Source organism: Macaca mulatta, chromosome 6, assembly GCF_049350105.2.
Source record: "Macaca mulatta isolate MMU2019108-1 chromosome 6, T2T-MMU8v2.0, whole genome shotgun sequence".
In the NCBI taxonomy this organism is placed as follows: Eukaryota; Metazoa; Chordata; class Mammalia; order Primates; family Cercopithecidae; genus Macaca; species Macaca mulatta.
Genome location: NC_133411.1, coordinates 51,596 through 75,424, shown reverse-complemented (window position 1 = coordinate 75,424; position 23,829 = coordinate 51,596). Strand labels below are relative to the sequence as shown.

Here is a 23,829-nt window from a genome sequence, read left to right as displayed (position 1 = left end):
AATTATTGTAGATTTATTTTGTTCCTTCAGTAGGGTCACATCTCCTTGATTTTTCAAGGTTGTTCAATATCTCCCAGTCTCACAGAGCTGTGCCAGTTGCCATAAGACACCCTGTATTTCTCCTTAGAGCTGTGCAATGATAGCCTGGGATGCTAAATGCATACTTCATTACTCTCCTTTCCTCCACTAGTCTCACATATTCCTCTGGGGGAGAAGTCTAAGGGGTCTGTGCCTTCTACCAGTCTCACAGAACCATGGGGGTCAACATAAACCTCCATACAAGCCTCCTCAAAATTCTCTACCTTGGCTTAGGAGTATGGGAGTCACACTGCAGACAATGGAGGCATAAGAAAGACATCAAAGACCCCTGTGAGCTTCTAAATCTCTACAGGCATCAGTAAAGATGGGTGCTAGACTGTGAGGCATGCCAATCCTCATGGGCAATCTCAGGATTCTCTAAGTCCTCCAAGGAGCCCAGCAATGGCTTATGTGGGCCTGGGCCACCCTTGCCAGCAGGGAGTAGTACTAAGGATGAGATCCACCAATGGCCACTGCTGAGTTATGCCAAATGAGATGTCCAGACCTCACAGTGCCTAGGAGGACAGATGGCAGAAGCTCAGCCAGGCCACGGAGATTAAAACAGTGCTAGGGGCTTAATGTATGTTTTTAGTGGGTCTGCTACATGTCGAGTTTGGATCTGGAGTCCAGCCTATAATCCTAGCAAAAATTAAACACCAAATATGATATTCAAAAAAGTGTATGTGGCTAAAAACATATGTTGGAAATACACATGACTAGAAACGTCTGGATTCAAAGAGAAATTGCTAATTCCATAAATATGATAGAGGAATTTAATAACAAGATCACACTTACATAAATAATAAATATCAACTCTATATTTATCTGAGTTGTAAAGACTTTTTTTCCCCATCTCAGTACACTAGTGGGTATATGTCATCAGTAAAATCAAAGGAGTATTCCAATTACATTCATGATATTAGTAAGTCTGATAAATAAAAGTAGCCAGAACCATAGAATTGGGGCTACAGCTGTGATCTTCAAGGAAAGTAAAACTTTAAAAACACTCATAAACCAAGATAAAGAAAAATAAAACAGTAGTTACTTGACTTTCCAAATTGTTACAAATGCAGTACATAATAATAAAAGTTAAAAAGTTAAAAGAATTTAATAAATAATAAAATAATGTAATGAATGAACAGATTTGACAGAAATCAATAGTTTAAAAGTTTTGAGAGCAAGATCATGAAACCAAAAAGACTCATGGTGGAAAGAAAAAACACAGGTAAATAAAAGAGACTGTATTTATTTAAAAGTAGTAATTCAAAATCTAAGAAATCAGAACAATTGTATTCTAACATGAATACATGATACATTGATTAATTTCCATGAAAATAGAGTTAAAACTTTCCCTCAGTAATCAGCAGAAAAAATCTGATTAGCTAATTTTAATGTTTAAGTTATACATCAGAGTTCATGTCAAATCACTTCTACCTCCTTTGTAATGTAAATGCTTTTGAAGGAGAAAAATAAGCCTGTCCTCATTAGTTTATTATGCTAATCAAAATGAACATAAATGCAACAATAACTAGAATTTTAACCAACAATTTTCATTAATTATATTTGCAAAAATCATTAATACACTTTTAGCCATTTGGCTATTTATTTTGGTCACCTGGCCATCACTGGTATGGTTAAATAATACCAGAGCATTGTAAAGTGGAGTTAATTGCAATAATAAAAGGATAATTCCATACTAGAAAACGTATTACTTTCACATATTAATTTTAAAGATTAAAAACAATCACATCAACTGATGTTTGAAAAAACACTTTCAAATAATTTAAATCTTTAAAAATAATTTAAAATATTTAAAAATCATATCGAATTGTGAGGACTAATTATTCTTAATCAATAAAATCTAAACTATATATTGAAGAGTTAACAAAAGAACCATTTCCACTTAAGGTAAGGCTGGAATAAGGAGGCTGGCTGGGGCTGATGCCATTCACCACTGCACATGATGCCTGAGGTGGGACCAAAACAAGACGGAAAAGGAGAGGGACTACAAAAATGGAGTCAAAGACATGAGACTGTAATTATTCTCAGATGATGTGACTGTAAACTTGAAAAAGTAGAATCCATTCTAATTATCAATACTAATAAGAACATTTAAAAAGTGGGCAAAACTATTCTGAATAAGCTGAAATCAGTATTTCCTGTTTAGTAACATTAATCTTTAAACAAAGCAAACACACAAAATCAGTCTCTATTTACAATAGCAAAATATTATGAGGAACATTTGAAATAAATTTGTAGGCCCATGTAAAGAAATTTTAAAACTTAATGAGGACATTAAAATGACATGAATATAGCCTGAAAATAATATTATTAGATTGGAGGACACACTGACATAAAACCCCGGTGACTGCAGACTCAGGGCAAGCTAGACTTAAAAGTCACATGTAGTCTTTCACATGTAAAAAATGAGAATTAGTCTAAAAGCCAATTTTGTCTAAATTTTGATTTTTGGTGAGGATATAGTCAAAATAGTTGTGAAAAGAAAAAAATAAAGATGTCAAATTTCATGTAAATCTATGTTAGTTGGAAATTTAAAATAAGTCATGTAAATATTCATAATATTAAACAATATCATAAGTGGACTCAATAAAACATAATATTTTATCATATAAAATAGGTCCTGCCTTCCTGAGGAAAACATAAAGTCAAACGGCATGAAGGAAGGATTTTGGTTTCGCTACAGAAACATAATAAGACACCTAAGTGTGTATTTGTGTGTGTGTACATACAATTAAACTACAAAATATAAAATAGCATCTAAAATACATCAAAAATGAGTCACGCAGAAAAATTCATTTTACACATACATCTATAAAATAATAAAATGTATTCAGCCTCACAATTACTTTGTGAACTGGAAATAATAATGAATTGTCATTTTATCCAAATCTACAAAAAACATACATACAGTATCAAGTTCTGGTTAAAGTAGTAGATGAACTTTATGTGGTAGTTAAGAGTATCTACAGTTTGTGGGCTGCATCTTGCTATATTACAATATAAAATGTACCATTTATTTACTCTGCGATCAAACCCCCAAGTTACCCAAGTGGAGGAACCCTCAGACATTTGCAGATAAGTCAGTGTGCTAGTAAGCAGCGTTCTTTACAAATCTATGAACATCAAGGTCTCCTTGGAACAGACGTGCTGTGAACAATTTCTAAAATACCCTCCTGTTAGACACTTACGTTGATTCCATTCTTAAAGCAATTACTGAATAAACAAACTCCATCGTGTGGATGAAATGCTACTTCAATTTGTCATAGCTATCATTTTCTAAAGTCTTCCTTCTAATCCAAATCATTAATATTTTGAGGCTAGATCAATACTGATTCATTGTTTTAAGCTTCAAATGCATTATACAATTGGGCAGAACAAATTTCCTCTCATTAATCTTCTTTTCCAGGATTTGTCAGGTATTCCCAACATTAATTCACTACTAATATGCACAGTGTTTCTAATCATGGTCAACAAGATCTGACAGTGCACCATCCCTAAACGATCCATACTTGCCTCACTGACATTATGTGGCCCACTTCCACACCATGTCTGGGTGTGAAGGCCTTCCCATATGATCTCCCGAATGGAACTTCACAAGTTAGAAATCACTGGGTCACAGTGTGATACTGTGAAGATGGGATGAAGTTAAGGGAAGGCTATGAGTGAGTTAGGAAATGTGTTAGGCAGGGTCAGATATTACGAAATCCTAAAAACAACATTTAAGGAGGGAGATGACAAAACAATCAGTGAATAATATGACTTTTTCCAGTGAAAATGTCATATCTGATTGTTCTCCATTTTTCTTCTCTGAGCTTCTTTCTAAGGCAAGATGTGTCTTGAGAAGTCCCTGCTGAATGTTAGGAACATGCATTTCAGGACTTCCCATCGACATACCCTCTTTCTTTACCACAACCACATATATGGGGGCATAACTCAACATGTGAAAAAGACAGTCTTCTGCTTTTCACTGAACCTCCAGGAATTCGGGACAATAAACTTCTACCTGGAGACCAACAGGTGAGTTTTTCTGCCCCTTCCTTCATAACACCCTTCTTCCCTAGTAAAGTCCACACACATCCTTACATGGCAGCTGTGGGTATATGAACTGGTCTGATCCCTTTTAGTCACAGAGCCTGAAGTATCTGCTAGTACCTGCTGAACACAGTGTCATGGGTGTGAATGGGCAATGCTTTTTCTTTCTCTGGTTCCTGCTGAAGTCTCTGCTACTACCTGCTGAGCACAGGGTCATGGGTGAGAATGGGCAATGCTTTTTCTTTCTCCGGTTCCTGAGCTTCCCAAGCTCTCTCTCACTTCTGGATCCTGAATACCCAAATCTTATTGCCCTTTCTCCTCCAAGCTTCCTTCCCGGAACCAACAGCTCCTCCTCATTAGAAAGACACCTTTGTTCTGTGCTTACTTTAAAAAGTCTTGCTCTTTCCCTATCCACTGCCTTATGTCACTATGTGTATGTCTTGGGGCAGGTGGAAAGGTGAACAGAAGCCAGTAGACAGTAACCAGCACCAGCTTAACAGGAATGACATGATCTGGATGCGACAGTGGCAGTTTTCCCTTAACATCCCTGCCCCCTAAAGATTTGAGATCAAATTTCACACTCTTAAGTAACAGCAATTTGTCTTTCACGGTTTTAATCATATTGACTAAAAGCATTTGTCTTTTCCAGAACATCACATTAAGTCATCCAAAAATATAAAAATTAAAAAGATGTAATTATTGGCAATAAAAAACGTAAAAGGTGAGCTTTCGAAATATTTTTGAGCAATTTATTCATTATGAACACATGGAATCTGTTGGAACAAAGTTCTAGGACAATTCAGCCCATCCTTCAATAATTGCAGAAAACAGCACAAAGAAAACTTGATATTTATACTTAGTTGGAAATTTTATCCTACAGTCATTAAATACAGAGATCATATAAAGGAATAGAGGAAGATGTTGAAAACTAAACTAACTCAAATCATCAATATTCTTACAAAGTGCACACTAAATTAATGTAAAAGTATTTACCAAACAAAAAGTATTTTCAATACATAATTAAGACTGAAAAGTATTGAGGCCTCATAAACTGAACCTGATACAACAAATTTCAAAGGGAAACTAATTTGGAAATCAGAAAATCATCTAAGGAATTTGAGAATTAGGCTTCTGTTGCCCCCTCTGCTACTGACAGTCAGGGCCCCCTCACTGTATTCTGTCCTCCACATCTCTGCTGATTGCCGTTTTGTCTATTTCCATTTACCCCACTACTACTTGCTCAGGTCACTCTCCTTCATTCTCAGTGTTTGTTCAAATTCCTCACACCCATCCACTTCCCATCTAAATTTCCCTCCCCTTTTGTCCCTCGCTGGCCCTACCTCCCTCTTCTCTTGTTTTCTCCTCACGATCCTGCCCCACCTCGACATCCACAGCGATACAGTGAAGAAGCCCCTGCCAAGGAAGAGCCCACTTCTCAGTGGGGCACCGGGAAGGTCACCGCTAGTGGGAGGTGACTGTCAGAAGGACGCGGGCTGTCACAGGATTGGGCAGGTCCCTTACCCCAGGCCCGGACTCAGCTTCCTGTCTGAAGCGGTCACCCCGAAGCGGGGGGTTTGCGGAGACGTAGGGCCTGGCGGAGGGAAGGATGGGGAGACATCTCAGGGAGGACTGGCGTCTGCCAAATCCCAGGGCTGCCCTGAGCTGCCAAGAGGGGCAAGGGTGGGGACGACGGGAGACAAGCCATGTGCCGAATGGGGACCTGACGCGGCGCGCGATAGGATGGGCGGACGGTGAAGAGAACTAGGGTAGAAGGGCTGGACGGGGCGACCTCAGTGACGGAACCGGACACAGACGCAGATCTGGCAGCTGAGCGACAGGCTTCGGAGCATTTCAGGGCGTCGCGGGGCTCCCCGCCTACAGTGAGGCTGTTGCCGAGCCTGTGACGTCCGCGGAGACCCACAGACCCCGGGTATGGAGGATGGCGCAGGAAGGGGACTGCGTGGCTGGGTTTGGCCACAAAAAGCGGAGGGCACTCACCCGAGCGGACCTTGGCTCCGGAGAATCCGTTTCCGGGTCAACAAAAAACGCCGCGCGAAGGGCGGGGCCAGTACGTGCCGGGCGGGGAGGGGTGAGGCAGACAAAAAGGCGGGGCCGGGCCGGGGCGGGGTCTCGGGCCGAGGCAGGGCGCATTCTGAGCTCCCGCACGCGCTGCTTGCTTTTCCGACCCTGCCAGTTTTTCCCCTGGGCTGAAAGCGCGTGTCTGCGTCCGGTTCTGTTTGAGTGCGTTCGGTGCACCGTGGGGGCGCGCTGCTTCCAACTTCCTGTTAGGTAAGAGGCGCGTGAGCCTCTTGTGCCGGGGGCGGTGCTGCTGCCTAGTCGGCGCCCGGCGGGGACGCGAGTCCGTACGTGCCGGCGGGAGCGAGAGGCGGGTGGGCACCCTCGCGATCCCGCACTCCGCCTCTGGGTAGCAGCCTCCCCGGCCCCACACGTTGTGACGCGCGCTCGGGCTCCGCGTTAGCGTGGAGTCAGAGGCGTAGCAGTCGTCGGGCCCAGGGCCGGAGGGGCCTGGACCGGGCAGGGTCTTGCCCTGGACACCGCGCCGGCCGCTGCTCCGCACGGGTTCATTGCGTTCCTATTTTCAACCTGTCCTGCACCAGGGTCTTGCCCTGGACACCGCGCCGGCCGCTGCTCCGCACGGGTTCATTGCGTTCCTATTTTCAACCTGTCCTGCACCGCATCTGAGATGATTTATAAATTCGGTACCTTTGGGACAGGCGTGGATGATCTCCCATAATTTGCTTCCGTTATTAATTTCTAAATGTATTGTAATACCACTATCTAAAAGTATTTTTTATTTGAAATATATTTTTATATATATACATGCATATATTTATTTCTGAAACTTGTTTCCAGTACGTATAATGAGGCTTGTAAAGTGGATACTGTTCAGGAGATAGGTGGATTTTGCTTTTAAGTAGTAAAGACTTAGTTGGTGACTATTACTGGGGCTATTTGTTAAAGATGTCTTTTTTTTTTTTAATGAACATTAAAAGCAGTAAGATTGGATTTCTGGGTTTCATTATCTTGATTTATATCTTAATTTGTGAAAAATGTAAGTTAACTCATTTTTATTTCCTTTGCAGAAACTGAAGTTTGTGCTACCGGTGATTATTTCCAAAAAAGGCACACTTCTGGTTTTCCCAGAACTAATGCTATCTTTTCCATCTTTTGAGTTTACTTGATATTAATGTTTGACCTCAAATCATGTTACATTTTGGAAGAAAACTTTCTCTTAGCCAATGGAACATAAACCACCCTGGAGTTCATATAAAGGAGGCGTTAAATGCCTCTGACAGTGTCATGTGTTAAAACTCATGACCAAACCCAAGGTCACATAGTTTTCTGTGTTTTATTCTAGAATTTGTATAGTTTTGTCACCGAAAAAGGGATCTTGTCCCAGACCCCAAGAATAGGTTTTTGGATCTCACATTGGAAAGAATTTATGGCGAATCACAGAGTATAGTGAAGTTAAGGTAGTTTATTAGCGACTACTCAACTACATAGCAGGGCGTCCTCAGAAAGCAAGAGGAGGAATGCACCTGTTTTAAAAAAATTATTTTTTGAGGCGGAGTTTCACTCCTGTCACAATGGCATGATCTCGGCTCACTGCAGCCTCTGCTTCCTTGGTTCAAGGTTTCTCCTGCCTCAGCCTCCCAAGTAGCTGGGATTACAGGCGCGTGCCAACACATCGGGCTAATTTTTTGTATTTTTGGTAGAAACTGGGTTTCACATGTTGGTCAGGCTGGTCTGGAACTCCTGGTCTCAAGTGATCTTCCCGCTTCAGCCTCCCAAAGTGCTGGGATAACAGGCATGTGCCACCGCGCCCGGGCTTAATGTTTGTTTATATAGGTTATTATAAATAGTGTTGTCTTTTATAAAGGCTTGTGATCAGTTTGTGACAGGCTATTAATATTGTTACTTGTCTATGTTACTGTGGATTTTAACAAGAATTTATGAGTGTATTATTACCTTTAAAGTAAAACTTATTTTTAAACTAAGAATGCTTTTTTGTTCTTAAAGTCCTGGTACATTTTTATAAGTTTTATGTCTTTATTTATTAACTTGTTCCCGCAACCATAAATATTTTATAACCAAAAGTACTCAACCCCCTAAATATATAATCCAACAAATTTAACTTGTGTGTGTGTGAGGCAGGGTCTCACTCTGTCGCCTAGGCTGGAGTGGAGTGGTGTGATCATGGTGGGCTAACTGCAGCCTCAAACTCCTGAGCTCAAGCAATCCTCCCGCCTCAGCGTCCCGGGTAGCCGGGACTACAGGTACGTGCCACCATGCCAGCTAATTTGTGTGTTTTTTGTAGACATAGGGTTCTCACAATTTGCCCAAGCTAGTCTTGAACTCCTGATCTCAAGTGATCTGCCCGCCTTGGCCTTCCAGAGTGCTGGGATTACAGATATGAGCCACTGCGCCCTGCCCAGATTTAACTTTTTTAAAACCTTTATTTAAAATAAAGTCACTGTGGTTAAGAGGCCTCTGACAGTTTCGCGTTTTAAGTCTGAGGACTATGTTGAGTAAATTTTTGCATAAGTTGTAAAATGTGCATTCATGTTGATTTTATTTCCTATGGTTTCCAATTAATTGTGCCTTCTGCATTTTTAGAAATTCACGGGCTAGTGGGCTCTGTGTCAGTTTGCATTTCTAGAACGATAGCGCCAAACACTCCATGCTGTCTTTAAGTGGTGCAGCGGGATGTGTAGCAGCGGGCACGGGGCTGCCGACAGCGCAGTGAGCTCTAGGGCGCTGCAGTGCCCCCGGCCGCCAGCAGAGTGCGCGCGAGCCCGGCTTTTCTGAGCCCTGAGGCGGCCGCGTGCTACCTCCTCGCCTGAGTCCTGCGAGAGCGGGAGCCGCGTTCTCCTCAGCACATACTGGGATACGCCCCTCGCTTTTGGACACCTCGAGCTCGCGTCCGTGGTGAATAAAATCCTGCCTTTTTCAGCCTTGGCAGCTGAGGGGCAGAGACCCTTCCTGTGGAAAATTAGAAACCAAAAGCCCCTGTGAATCCAGCACACTTGAGGTTCGTTCTCTGCACCCAAGGCGAGGCGGCCACGGAGCCAAGCCACGGTCTCGGAACAGAAATGTAGCCTCAGGAAAGCAACTGGAACACCCACCACAGTGATAATAACCCCCGTAGTACTAATAACACTCCATCTGTGATGCTGGTGTTAGCACCCGTTGTATACAGAGATCACACCGTCAGGGTAACGTGACAGCTGCTGTCCAGATCCGACCCTAGGAATGCGGATGTGTCCCTCAGAGCGCACGTAACGCCCAGAATGCGGGGATGAAATCGTGTGCCTAACGTCACACCTGTCACACTTATATAACCCCCGGAACACGCATCTGTCCCTCCGAGCACACACGTAACCACTGGAATGCCCGTGACACTGTCAGACTAATGCCACACCCGTCACACTCATATAACCCCAGGAACATGCATGTATCCCTGAGAGCTTACGTCCTGTCCAGGATGCGGCCATGGCCTTTGCAGCCCACAGGAGAGCGTCTGCAGCTCCCAGGATGGGACCCTCTGGCTCTTGCTGGGGCGCTGGGTTGACAACCTCTGCCGGACTGGGTTTGGGCTAGATTTGGCCTGTCATGAAACTTCATGTTGTTGTCTGTGCCTTACTGACGTGGTATTGACACAGTTGATTTAAGAAGCAGTTTACTTCCCAATGATGTCATACTTCTGGGAAACTTGCAACAACAGTTAGTATGCCTTCTCTTTTCTCTCCAGTTCCCCAGTGGTTATTGCTGTGCCATATTTGCAGCTTCACAAAGAATACCTCCCTGTGTTTCACCAAAAGCAGGAACAGTCCTCCAGATGATCCCCACATAACCCCCAAATTAGGAAATATACGGTCTCTATGTGAAAGTCCAGTCCGCAGACCTATTTCACTTCATTGCCTGCCCCAGCTGGCAGAAAAATGTGTTTTCATGTGGGCCCAATTTCTTTTTCGGGAACTGTTCATGAGACTCAGTTTTCTGGGGGTTTTTTTGGTTGTTTTTTTTAAGACAGAGACTCACTCTGTCATCCAGGCTGGCATGCAGTGGTGCCATCTTGGCTCATTGCAACCTCCGCCTCCCTTGTTCCAAGAGATTCTCCTGCCTCAGCTTCTGGAGTAGCTGTAATTACAGGCATCTACCACCACGCCCGGCTAATTTTTTGTATTTTTAGTAAAGATGTGATTTCACCATGTTGGCCAGGCTGGTCTTTAACTCCTGACCTCAGGTGATCCACTCGCCTCAGCATCCCAGAGTGCTGGGATTACAGGTGTGAACCACCGCATCTGGGCGACTCTCAGTTTTCACAGCCTTGACAGATGTAAAGAGCAGAGATGACTCTAAGCTGGGTCTGCCCAGCGTTTCGTCCTAAACAGGTGCAGATCCTGCATTCCTGGTAGGAACACCCTGGCCTGATGCCATGTTCTCCTCACTGTGGCCCACATGGAGGAGCACCTAACCACTGGCGATCTCACTTGGTAATGGCAAATATTCATTTACAATCACAAATTTCATCCTGTCAAGCTCTGGATTTAAGTTTGCCAATGATTTCCTCTGGCCTTAGAACCATGGCCTCCAGACCCTGAGTTCTCCTGCCTGCTGTCCTCTCCCATCCAGTCTGCTACAGCTGCCTGCAGTCCCTCTCATGGGGACATGGGCTTCCAGATGTCTTGGGGATTTTGTGTGGGTTCCCCCAATCCATTCACCCACTGCCCACCCTAGTTTTTTAAGGCTTTGTTGAGATAAGTCCTTCAAGTCACAGCAGTTACGATATCTAAAAGTAGAAAAGTTAATAATGTGAATTTCTAAAGACAAAGCATTATTTATTAGATCATCTGTGAGATGACCCTCTTTTTTTTTTTTTTTTTTTTTTTTTTTTTTTTTTTTTGGAGATGGAGTCCCCCTGTGTTACCCAGGCTGGAGTGCAGTGGCGTGATCTTGGCTCACCACAACCTCCACCTCCTGGGTTCAAGCGATTCTCATGCCTCAGTCTCCTTAGTAGCTGGGACTACACGCACCTGCCACCACAGCTGGCTAATTTTTGCATTTGTAGTGGAGACAGGGTTTCACCATGTTGGCAAGGCTGGTCTTGAACTCCTGACCTCCAGTGATCTGCCTGCCTTGGCCTCCTAAAGTGCTGGGATTACAGGCATGAGCCACCATGCTCAGCCACCCTCAATTTATAAATTAAGGAAATACTAGTTCCCTGGAACCAAAATTCATGTTTGAAATAATTAGGAAAGAAAAATAAAATCTCAGTGCTGAAGGAAAGGCAAATCGCACAGTTGATTGTCGAAATTGCAGAAGAAGACTGGGCACAGTGGCTCACTCCTGTAATCCCAGCACTTTGGGAGACTGAGGTGGGCGGATCACCTGAGGTCAGGAGTTCGAGACCAGCCTGGACAAGTTGGTGAAATCCCGTCTCTACTAAAAATACAAAAATTAGCCTGGTGTGGTGGCACACACCTGTAGTCCTGGCTACTTGGGAGGCTGAGGCAGGAGAATCTCTTGAACCTGGAAGGTGGAGGTTGTATTGAGCTGAAATCGTGGCACTGCATTACAGCCTGGTTCACAGAGTGAGACTCTGTTTCAAAAAAAAAATTTTTTTTCAGAAGAATTTACTGGACAGACTATTACCTTGCTATATTCTCTAGCCCTGTGTTAGCAGTTGCAAGGTATTTTAGGTTTAAACACTTATATTTTTCTTTTCTTTTTCTTTCTTTTTTTTTTTTGAGACAGAGTCTCACTCTGTTGCCCAGGCTGGAGTGCAGTGGCACTATTTCTGCTCACTGCAAGCTCTGCCACTTCCCAGGTTCACGCCATTCTTCTGCCTCAGCCTCCCGAGAAGCTGGGACTACAGGCGCCGACCACCACGTCTGGCTAATTTTTTTGTATTTTTAGTAGACACGGGGTTTCACCAAGTTTGCGAGGATGGTCTCGATCTCCTGACCTCGTGATCCGCCCGCCTCGGCCTCCCAAAGTGCTGGCATTACAAGCGTAAGCCACCACACCTGGCCTTAACACTTATATTTTATATAGTCATTTGGTATAGTTATCAAAAAGTCCTGTCCACATCATGACGACCTATATGAAATTTGGAAACCTCTTCATCAATACAATGGAAAATTGGTAAAGTAAGTGTAGATATTTAAGCGGATGAATTATTAATATTTAAGTATTGAAATGGAATGTAATAATGTCATAGTTCTGGCATGGGACTTGGGGGGCTTCCTCTGTTGCCTCTTGCTGGATGGCAAATTCTTGGCCTGTGGAGACTGAAGGATAAACTGTCACCTTCGTTGGAAACCCTAGTCCAGAATGAAAGTCCTCATTTCAGGATATACCATTTCCTCCCATGTATTTTCTATTTTGAGACGAGTCTTGCTCTGTCACCCAGGCTGGAGTGAAGTAGCCTGATATCGGCTCACTGCAACATCTGTCGCCTGGGTTCAAGCAATTCTCCTGCCTCAGCTTCCTGAGTAGCTGGGGTTACAGGTGTGCGCCACCACACTGGCTAATTTTTGTGTGTGTATGTGTGTGTGTGTGTATATATATATATATATATATATATATTTTTTTTTTTTTTTTTTTTTTTTTTTTGGAGGCAGAGTTTTGCTTTTGTTGCCAAGGCTAGAGTGCGATGGTGCCATCTTGGCTCACCATAACCTCTGCTTCCCAGGTTCAAGCGATTCTCCTGCCTAGGCCTCCCGAGTAGCTGAGATTACAGGCATGCACCACCAAGCCCAGCCAATTTTGTATTTTCAGTAGAGATGGGGTTAGTCCATGTTGGTCAGGCTAGTCTCGAATCCCAACCTGAAGTGCCCCGCCTGCCTTAGCCACCCAAAGTGCTGGGATTACAGGTGTGAGCCACAGAGCCTGGCGCTAATTTTTGTATTTTTACTAGAGAAAAGATTTCACCATATTGGCCAGGCTAGTCTCCAACTCCTGACCTCAAGTAATCCATCTGCCTTAGCCACCCAAAGTGCTGGGATTACAGGTGTGAGCCATCATACCTGGACCTTTCTTTTTTTTTTTTTTTTTTTTTTTTTTGAGACAGCGTCTTGCACTGTTGCCCAGGCTGGAGTGTAGTGGTGCGATCTCAGCTTACTGCAACCTCCACATTCTGGGCTCAAGCAGTCCTCCCACCTCAGCCTCCCTAGTACCTGGGACTGCAGCTGTGTGCCACCATGTCCAGCTAATTTTTGTATTAGTAGAGACGGGGTTTTGCCATGTCATCCTGACTGGTCTTGAACTCCTGGACTCAAGTGATCCACCTGCTTCAGCCTCCCAAAGTGCTGGGATTACAGGCATGAGCCACCTTGCCCGGCCTATTTTTAACTTTTTGATGAAATACCAAACTCTGTTACAAATAGGCTGCACCATTTTATATTCCGCATACCGTATTTAATGGTTGTGATTTTTCTCCGACTTTGCCAACCCTTGTTATTTTACATTTATTGGATTATAGCCTTTCTAGTGTGAGTGAAGGAATATCTGGTTGTGGTTTCAAGTTTAGATGGCCATAATGATAATGATATTGATCATCTTTTCATGTGCTTCTTTGCCATTTGCATGTCTTTTTGGCAAAGTGTGTGTTCAACTCTTTCTCCATTTGTAATTTGGTTGTTCTTGTTGCTGAGTTATATAAATTTTATATATATAGTAGTTAACAGACCGTTGTTGGACATATAATGGGCAAATATTTTCTTCTTTTCTGTGGGTTGTCTTTTCTCTTCCTCTTTTTTTTTTTTTTTTTTTTTTTTTTTTTTTTTTTTAGGAGACCAAGTCTTGCTCTGTTTCCCAGGCTGGAGTGCAGTAGTGCACTCTTGGCTCATCATAACCTCTGCCTCCTGGGTTCATGCGAGTAGCTGCGATTACAGGCATGGGACACCATGCCTGGCTAATTTTTGTGTTTTTGGTGGAGGTGGGGTTTCTCCATGTTGTTCATACTGTTCTCAAACTCATGATCTCAGATGATCCGCCTGCCTCTGCCTCCCAAAGTGCTGGGATTACAGGATTGAGACACCATGCCCGGCCTTTATTTATTTGTTTGTTTATTTATTTATTTATTTATTTTATTTTTGAGACAGGGTCTTGCGCTGTTGCCCAGGCTGGAGTAGTGGTGTTGCCTCGGCTTACTGCAACCTCCACATTCTGGGCTCAAGTGGTCCTCCCGCCTCAGCCTCCCTAGTAGCTGGGACTACAGGTGTGTGGCACCATGCCTGGCTAATTTTTGTATTTTTAGTAGAGACGGGGTTTTGTTATGTCCGTCTGCTGGTCTTGAACTCCTGCACTCAAGTGATCTGCCTGTTTCAGCCTCCCAAAGTGCTGAGATTACAGGCATGAGCCACCATGCCCATTGTGTTTTTAACTTTGTGAGGACATAACAAACTATGTTACAAATAGGCTGCACCATTTTATATTCTACATATAGTATTTAATGGTTTTGATTTCTCTCCAACCTTGCCAACACTTGTTACTTTACATTTGTTGGATTGTAACCTTTCTAGTGTGTGTGAAAGAGTATTTGGTTGTGGTTTCAGTTTGGATGGCCATAATGATAATGATATTGATCATCTTTTCATGTGCTTGTTTTTCATTTGCATGTCTTTTTGGCAAAGTGTGTGTTCAACTCTGTCTCCATTTGTAATTTGGTTGTCCTTGTGGTTGAGTTATACAAATTTTTTATATACTGTAGTCAACAGACCGTTGTTGGATATATAATGCGCAGATATTTTCTTGTTTTCTGTGGGTTGTCTTTTCACTTTCTTTTTTTTTTTTGGAGACCGAATCTTGCTTTGTTCCCCAGGCTGGAGTGCAGTGGTGCACTCTTGGCTCACCACAACCTCCGCCTCCTGGGTTCAAATGATTCTTCTGCCTCAGCCTCCCGAGTAGCTGGGATTACAGGCATGTGCCACTACGCCCAGCTAATTTTGTATTTTTAGTCGAGATGGGGTTTGCTTTTCTTGGTCAGGCTGGTCTTGAACTCCCGTCCTCAGTTAATCCTTCTGCCTCAGCCTCCAGAAGAGCTGGAATTACAGGCGTGAGCCACCGCTCCCGGCCCTAATTTTTGTATTTTTAGTAGAGACAAAGTTTCGAAATGTCGGCCAGGCTGGTCTCCAACTCCTGACCTCAAGTGTTCCATCTGCCTCAGTCTCCCAAATTGCTGGGATTATAGGCGTGAGCCATCATACCCATTCTTTTTTTTTTTTAAGATAGGGTCTTGCACTGTTGCCCAGATTGAAGTGTAGTGGTGTGATCTCAGCTTACTACAACCTCTACGTTCTGGAGTCAAGCAGTCCTTCCGCCTCAGTCTCCCTAGTAGCTGGGACTGCAGCTGTGTGCAACCATTCCTGGCTAATTTTTGTACTATTAGTAGAGATGGGGTTTTGCTCTGTCATCCTGGCTGGTCTTGAACTCCTGGACTCAAGTGATCCTCCTGCCTCTGCCTCCCAAAGTGCTCGGATTGCAGGCGTGAACCACAGTGCACAGCCAACTTACTTGATAATGTCTTCTGATGCATAGTTGTTAATTTTGAGGAAATTATTTCTTTTGTGGCTAGTGCTTTTGGTTTCAGATCTGTAACACCTTTGCCAAATCCAAGGTCATGAAGATATATCTCTGTTTTCTTCTAGAGTTTCTATTTGTAACTCTTATATGTAGGGCTTTGAACCATTTTTAGTTACTTTTTCTGTGTTGTGAGGTAAGTGTACAGTTTGTTACCTCTGACTCTAGGTAGTCAGATGCTAGCAGCGTTTGTTGAATTTAGTGGTCTTGGCTCGTGTCAAAACTCAGTTGGCCGTAGAGGTATAGTTTTATTTCTGGACTGGACATTCAGTTCCATTGATTTATATTTGTCTCCTTATGCCAGTATTATGTTGTCTTGATTACTATTCCTTTGCAGTAATATTTGACAATGAGAAATGTGAGCCACTAAGTGGGCTTTTCGTTTTCAGGAGTGTTTTGTCTATTCAAGATCACTTGATATTTATACAAAGGGTTACGGTCAGGGGTCAGGGTTACAGTTGTTAGGTTTAGGGTTGCTAACATTAGGTTTGTTAGTGTTGTTAGGGTTAGGGTTGTTAGATTTAGGGTTGTTAGGATTTTAGGGTCATGGTTTTAGAGATGGGGTTGGGTTAGTGTTAGCATTAGGGTTGTGGTTGGGTTTGGGGTTGGATTTAGGGTTTGGGTTGGGGTTCTGTTAAGTTTAGGGCTAGAGTTAGGGTTAGGGTTTAGGGTTAGGGTTTAGGTTTAGGGTTAGGGTTAGGGTTTAGTGGTAGGGGTTAGGGTTAGGGTTTAACAGTAGGGGTGAGGGTTTGGTTCAGGGGTTAGAGTCAAAAGAAAAATCTTGAAAATCGTAAAAATCTCCAAAAATATTGGTGAGAAAAAAGTTTTAGCCCTCATATGAAGAAGATAAAAACTTGTTCCATTTTTTCCAGAAACACAGTTATAATACAAATATAAAATGGGGTAAAGACAAAACCCAAGTCTTCTATATAAGCTGGTGAATTTTGTATTATTATTATCACATTAGTCAGGGTTCCCCAGAAAGGCACAATCCGTCGGATTTATGTAGATAGACAGATGAGAGAAGATTCATTAGGGAAACTGGTTCACATAATTATTGAGGCTGAGAAAGTCCACAATAGGCTGTCTCCAAGTTGGGGAACTAGGAAAGCTGGTAGCATTGCTCAGTCCATGTCCAAAGGGCTCAGAATCAGTTCAGCCAATGGTGTAACTCTCATTCTGAGGCCAAAGGCCTGAGACCCTGAAGTTCTGATGTCAAAGACAAGAGAAGGATGTTTCAGCTTCAGAAGGAGATAATTCACCTTTCCTCTTCCTTTTTGTTCTATCTGGGCTCTCAAGCAATTGGATGGTGCCTTTATTAGTCCATTTTTGTACTGCTATGAAGAAGTACCTGAGGCTGAGCAATTTATAAAGAACAAAGAGGTTTAATGGGCTGACAGTTCCACATGGCTGGATGGGCCTCACAATCATGACGGAAGGGGAAGCAAAGATGTCTTTCTTCACATGGCAACAGCAAGAAGTGCTAAGTCAAAGGGGAAAAGCCCCTTATAAAACCATCAGATCATGAGAACAGCATGGCAGTAACCACCACCATGATTCAATCGTCCCCCAGCGGGTCCCTCCCACAACATGTAAGGATTATGGGAGCTACAATTCAAGATGAGATCTGGGTGGGTACACAGTCAAACCATATCAGTGCCCATCCACATTGGGTCAGAGTGGATCTTCCTTATCTCAGTGTCTTCCAGAAACACCCTCACACTTATGCCCAGAAACTGTGCTTTACCAGCTATGTTAGTATCTCTTAATCCAATGAAGCAGACATCTAAAATTAACCATCAGAATATTTATGCCTGATTCGTGGCTAAAATTTCAGGATGAAAGCTATGAGATCTCTATTTGTGTTTGTATGTCTATTAATGTATGTTTTGTATATTTGATTTTTCTTAACTCTGTATAGCATTGCAAATTTCATTTATAAAATCCTCTAAAAGTGCTCTATTCTAACTTGGCTTGGAAAAAAATCATTTATAAATAAATATTCCCAAACTCCTAGAAATATAGGAACCGATCCAAATGTTTTTCAGGTTAATGTGATTTGGATAAAACTTAAATAAAATAAATTTAATATTTTTTGTGTAATAAAACAACTATGTCTTCAGAGTTATCACTATTAAATATAAAACAAACAATTTTTTTTTTTCCTTGAGATGTAGTCTCTCTCTGTCACCCAGGCTGGAGTGCAGTGGTGCGATCTTGGCTCACTGCAAGCTCCGCCTCCCAGATTTATGCCATTCTCCTGCCTCAGCCTCCCGAGTAACTGGGGCTACAGGTGCTCACCACTACATCCAGCTAATTTTTTTTGTATTTTTTTTAGTAGAGACAGGGTTCCACAGTGTTAGCCAGTATGGTCTTGATCTCCTGACCTTGTGATCCACCTGCCTCAGCCTCCCAAAGTGCTGGGATTACAAGAGCGAGCCACCGTGCCTGGCCCCTATAACAACTCTTGATGTCTGAGTGGGTTCCCACACAGTCATCTGTTGTAAGACTTTCTGATTTCTTTTTTTCCTTTGGTCATTATGAATAGGGCTTCTGTACATAATTGCATGGTAGCTTTTGTTTGGAAATAATATCAAAGTAGCGGTCAAAATACTTTACGAATATGATTTTTGGATTGTAAGGTGAGACTTGTTTAGCTTTGGGAAAAACTGCCCAACTACTAATAGGGGAGGAAAAATAATTTTCTCTCTACCTTTACGGAATTCTTAGATGGGACCCTCTGTAACAAATTACAGATTAAAATGAGAAAAAAGTAGACGAGTTTAAAAACATGTATACCTTATGGATACATGGGAGATACTCAGGGAAAAATGAGTAAATCCCCAGTAGGTGGCTTTCAATTCAAGTGTAAATGCTATCTTCAACTTAAAGAAAGAAGATTTGAGGCTCAGTAGTGGGGACATAGCAAGCAAAAGCACAGTAGACAAGGGTAAGTTTTCTTATACAGACTTAACTCCATGCGTTCTCTGTTGATAAGACTCTTTTAATGATTTAGTTATCCTCTTCTTGGTTAGTGCTGAGAGAGAGAGAGAGAGAGAGATCTTTTAAACGGGGATTTCCTTTATAGATGTAAATTTTCCTTACACAAGGGTAACTTCTCTGTTTTCAGAACTTCCTTTTTTAGCATTTTTTCAAAGTAATCAGCTCAGAATAATTCTTATGCCAAAAGGGACATATTTTGGGGTGGCATATTCTGGTCTTACACACTGTCTTCTACCAGCAATGAAAAGAGTTCTTGTTTTTCCTCCAGCAATTTGTCATTTTTTTTAGAGTTTAGCAGTTCTAACAGATACAGACCAACTGTGCTATCTCATTGTGGTTTTCAGTTATCTACTATGTTGAGCATCTTTTTGTATGTTTACTTACCATCTGTAGATCGTCTTTGGTGAGGTGTCCAGATCTGTGTGCATTTTTAATTGGGCTGTTTAACTTACTGTTTAGTTTTAAGAATTTTGTATGTATTTTGAATACAAATTCTTTCTCAGATCTGTATTTTGCAAATTTTTTTTCAATATGTGGCTTGTCTTTTTGTTCCCTTAACAAGGTCTTTCCCAGAGTATAAACTTTAAATATTAATAAATCCACATTGTCATTTCTTCTGTGTATATAAACCTTTTGTGTCATTTGTTAAAATTCATTACCAAATCCAAAGGCACATAGCTTTTCTTCCATAGTTTCTTCTAGAAATTGTATAGTTTTGCATTTTTAGTATAAGGATGATTTTGAGTGATTATTTGTGTAAGTTGTAAAGTTTTCATCTACGTGCATATCATTTCCTATGGTTTCCCATTAATCTTTCCCTCACTATTTTTGGGAAAGACACAGGATAGTGGGCTCTGTTGGAGCACATAGATAGCTAGACATGAACAGGAGGGGGAGCTCCTGGAAAAGGGAAAGTCTGGGAAGGCTCACCTAGAGGGACCACCAAAAATTCACATATTAGTGGCATCTCTAATGCTGGAGTGGATGGGCACTTGTCAATTGTGGGTTGGAGGGAGAAGAGGTACCTATGCATAAAGAAACACCCTACAACTCCTCTTAAGATGCCCCAGTCATCATTCACTCTGCAGTAATAATGTCACAATACTGCTGGATACATGCTGATAAGGACAAAGGGGACATTCTTAAAAGAAACCTGGCACCATAAGTACAGATTAGGGCAGAGAAGGACATTCAAAAGAGATAGGCACAGTAGATACAAATGTGACTGCTGTCAGCCTGCCTGGGATGGCGGGAAGGAGCCTGGTGCCAGAGTGAGTTCGGATTGATCACCACACATGTGCCTCAACCAACAGTGAGGAGGTCCCACAAGCCTAAGTGGAGCAAGTTGGGGACCTAAGGCAGTAGCAGGAAAACCAGACAAAGAAAACAGGTGGAGACTTGAGACAGAGGCAGGAATGTGAAGAAGTCCAAAATAAAATTCCCTGCACAGGACTCTTAGGCTTCTTTCCTGCACGATCAGCCTACTCCTTCCTATTTTTCTACAATAAGCTCTTCACACTGTATTTTTTTCAATGAAGTTATCTGCCATCTTTGTATTGCCTCTTGGTGAAAATACTTCTTCCAAGTTAGACAAGAACTGGGACATCAGCTCTCCCCAGTAATAGCTCCGTTTCAGTTTGAATTTCCAGAACTGATGGCGCTTAATAACTGGCGCTCCAGCGTTAAGTGGTGCAGAAGGTGGCCAGTAGGGGGCGCCAGCCATCACACCTGGAGCAAGAGGGCCCTGCATAGTCCCCATCTGCCTGCAGGTGTTGTGCTGCGACGACACTGCCAGCAAGAGGGCCCGGCAGTGTCCCCAGCTGCCAGCAGGGGGCATACGACGACTACATTGTGAGCAAGTGGATCCTGCAGTGTACTTAGCTGCCAGCAGGTGGCGCACGGGCACCACACCATGAGCAAGAGGACCCTGCAGCGTCCTGGTTGGCAGCAGGGGGCGTGCTGCCACCACACTGTGAGCAAGAGGATTCTGTAGTACCCCCAGCGGCCAGAAGGGGGCGTGCCCCCACTACAAGGCAAGCAAGAGGGCCCGGCAGTGTCCCCAGCTGCCAGCTGCGGAGCCAGCCGCCACTTCACTTGGAGCAAGAGGGCCGGGCAGTGTCCCCAGCTGCCAGCATCGGGAGTGCTGCCACTACACTGTGAGCAAGAGAGCCCTGCAACGTCCCCAACTGCCAGCAGGTGGCGTGCCATCACTATACTGCGAGCAAGAGGGCCCTGCAGTGCCCCGGCGCCAGCAGGGGGCGCTGGCCACCACTGCAAGAAAGAGGGCCCTGCAGTTGCTGTAGTCGCCAGCAAGGGGCGCACTGGCACAGCACTGTGAGCAAGAGGGCCCTGTAGTGCGCGGCTGCAAGCAGAGGTCACCGGAGCCCGGCTTTTCAGATTACTGATGTTTCGCCCGTCTCCGCCGCTCCCCTCGCAGCATGCGTCTCTGCGCCTGCGCCGCGACCCTCCCCCCTCCCCCCCCACCGCGCAGGCGTGCGACTCTGCGCTTGCGCCGCGCTGGCCTGCGACTCTGCGCCGGCCTGCGCCGCGCCTGGCGCGCGACTCTGGGCCTGCGCCGCGCCAGCCTGCGACTCTGCGCCTGCGCCGGCCTGCGCAACGCCTGGCGTGCGACTCTGTGCCTGCGCCTCGCCGGCCTCTGACTCTGCGCCTGCGTCGGCCTGCGCCCGCGCCTGGCGTGCGACTCTGCGCCAGCGCCGTTGCTGTACGTTTGTGAGGGCGGAGCTGAATTCTCCTCAGCCCAGACACTGACAGCATCGCGAGGGCGGAGCTGTGTTCTCCTCTGCACAGACCTCGGGGGTACCGTGAAGACAGAGCAGCGTTCTACCCTGCCCAGACCCTGGCGTGGGGGGCACCGCGAGGGCGGAGCTGCGTTGTGCTCAGCACAGACGTTGGCGGCACCGCCTCGCTTTGGGACAACTCGGGGCCGCATCCACAGTGAATAAAATACTTCCTGTTTCTAGCCCTGAATAACGAAGGTCAGAGACTACTTAGAATGGTTCAGTGTGGAAAACGGGAAACCGAAATCCCCTCTGAATCCTGCGCACAGAGGTTCTCTCCACCCAAGGGTTAGGGTTAGGATTTTAGGGTTAGGGTTTTAGGGCTAGGGCGAGGGCGAGGGCGAGGGTGAGGGTTAGAGGGTTAGAGGTTAGGGGTTAGGGTCAGGGTCAGTTTCGGAGTCGGGGTCGGGTTAGGGGTTAGGGTTGGGGTTGGGTTAGGGTTAGGGTTTGGTTCCATGTTAGGATTAAGATTCGAGTTAGGGTTCGGGTTCTGTTTTGGGTTAGGTTTAGGGTTAGGGTTCGTGTTCGGGTTAGGGTTCAAGCCGTTCTCTTGCCTCAGCCTCCCGAGTAGCTGGGGTTATAGGCACCCACCACCATGCCCAGCTAATTTTTTTATTTTTGGTAGCGACAGGGTTTCACCATGTTTCCCAGGCTTCTCTCGAACTCCTGACATCAAGTAATCCACCTGCCTCCGCCTCCCAAAGTGCTGGGATTACAGGCATGAGCCACTGTGCCCAGCCTTCACTTTCTTCTCTGAGTCAGAGATCTCTAGCAAGATAGCCTTTTCACAACTTTTATTGCAACGGAAGTATTTCAGAACTTTGTCAGGTTAAACTGTTAAGGGTATGTCTGTTTTTCTATGATACACTGAATTTAGGAATATATGACTCAGTAATGAAAGTTGATCTGGCATCACCCTTGGCATTTGAGTTCCTAGATGGAGAAGGGTCTGTTTTTCTGGCATGATCATATCTTACAGGATGCAGCACCCCAAGAGGACCCTAGCAATTGGGAGAATTTTGTTTACATGACACTAAACCACAAATAACCTTAAATTCTAAATAAAAGTTCCAAGGGTAATTTGTATAAGGGTCTTGTTTTTTGTTTTTTGTTTTCAGATGGAGTCTCACTCTGTCACCCAGGCTGAAGTGCTGTGGCATGATCTTGGCTCACTGCAACCTCCACCTCCCGAGTTCAAGTGATTCTCCTGCCTTAGCCTCCAAAGTAACTGAAATTATAGGTGCCTGCCACTATGCCCAGCTAATTTTTTGTATTTTTAGTAGAGACGGGGTTTCACCATGTTGGCCAGGTTGGTCTCAAACTCCTGACCTCGTGATTTGCCCGTCCCAGCCTCCCAAAGTGCTGGGATTACAGGCGTGAGCCACTGCACCCAGCCAGTGCCTTGTTTTTAAAGAAAATAAATTATATGACAGGTTTGTTTCATATACATCTATATATATAAACTATACTCGTGAACATTTTACTCAACATTTAAAAATCTTTAAGACCTTTCAATACATAAATCTTACATAACAAAATCTAGCAAAAGTGTATAAAATCTAAACACATTTCTAAAAGAAAGGGTGAGGCTTTCAGGGTGGCTACGCTGTGTTGGATATGGGCAGTGTTCTCTCTCTCCTGTGGTTCTGCTTATATGGCAGTTCCAGCTCACAAGACCCCTCGGAGCCTGTCTGTTGGCCTGCATCCTGTGGCATTTGGCAAGTGAGATCTGTTTAATATAAGGTGTCCATAAAGCCAAGATTATGATATCTAAAAATAATCAACACTAATTCCCCAGAAATTTTGTCTTTTTTGACCAAGCCACTGGTGCAATGTGGAGTCACTGCATTATATGCAAAAAGAATAATGCCCTCACTCCAGAGTCTGAACCAGAACTGACCCTTGGTGGTGATTCCCCCTTTATTCTAGGAGGTGTTAACATTAGCTATGGCAATGTAAAAACGGTGTTTCTGGACCTCCCGGGTTCACGCCATTCCCCTACCTCAGCCTCCCGAGTAGCTGGGACTACAGGCGCCCGCCACCTCGTCCGGCTGGTTTTTTTGTATTTTTTTAGTAGAGACGGGGTTTCACCGTGTTAGCCAGGATGGTCTCGATCTCCTGACCTCGTGATCCGCCCGTCTTGGCCTCCCAAAGTGCTAGGATTACAGGCTTGAGCCACCGCGCCTGGCCTTGCTTATTTCTTTTATAATAACTAAGTCATATAAATTGAGCTCACAAAAATATTTATATTAATAAAATTATAATTTATCATTTGTAATGTTTGAGTTTT

The 23,829-nt window shown here is 43.9% G+C and overlaps 1 pseudogene across 1 annotated transcript; it reads right to left on the bottom strand.

Annotated features, from left to right (window-relative positions):
• Window positions 1–1,308: 1,308 nt before the first annotated feature.
• On the bottom strand, window positions 1,309–6,796 carry LOC144341358 (uncharacterized; annotated as a pseudogene). Its single transcript, XR_013418229.1, has 4 exons — window positions 6,789–6,796; window positions 6,499–6,698; window positions 6,130–6,413; window positions 1,309–5,892 (listed from the first exon to the last, which is right to left on the bottom strand). The product of XR_013418229.1 is annotated as an uncharacterized LOC144341358 (transcript).
• Between the last annotated feature and the right edge of the window lie 17,033 nt (window positions 6,797–23,829).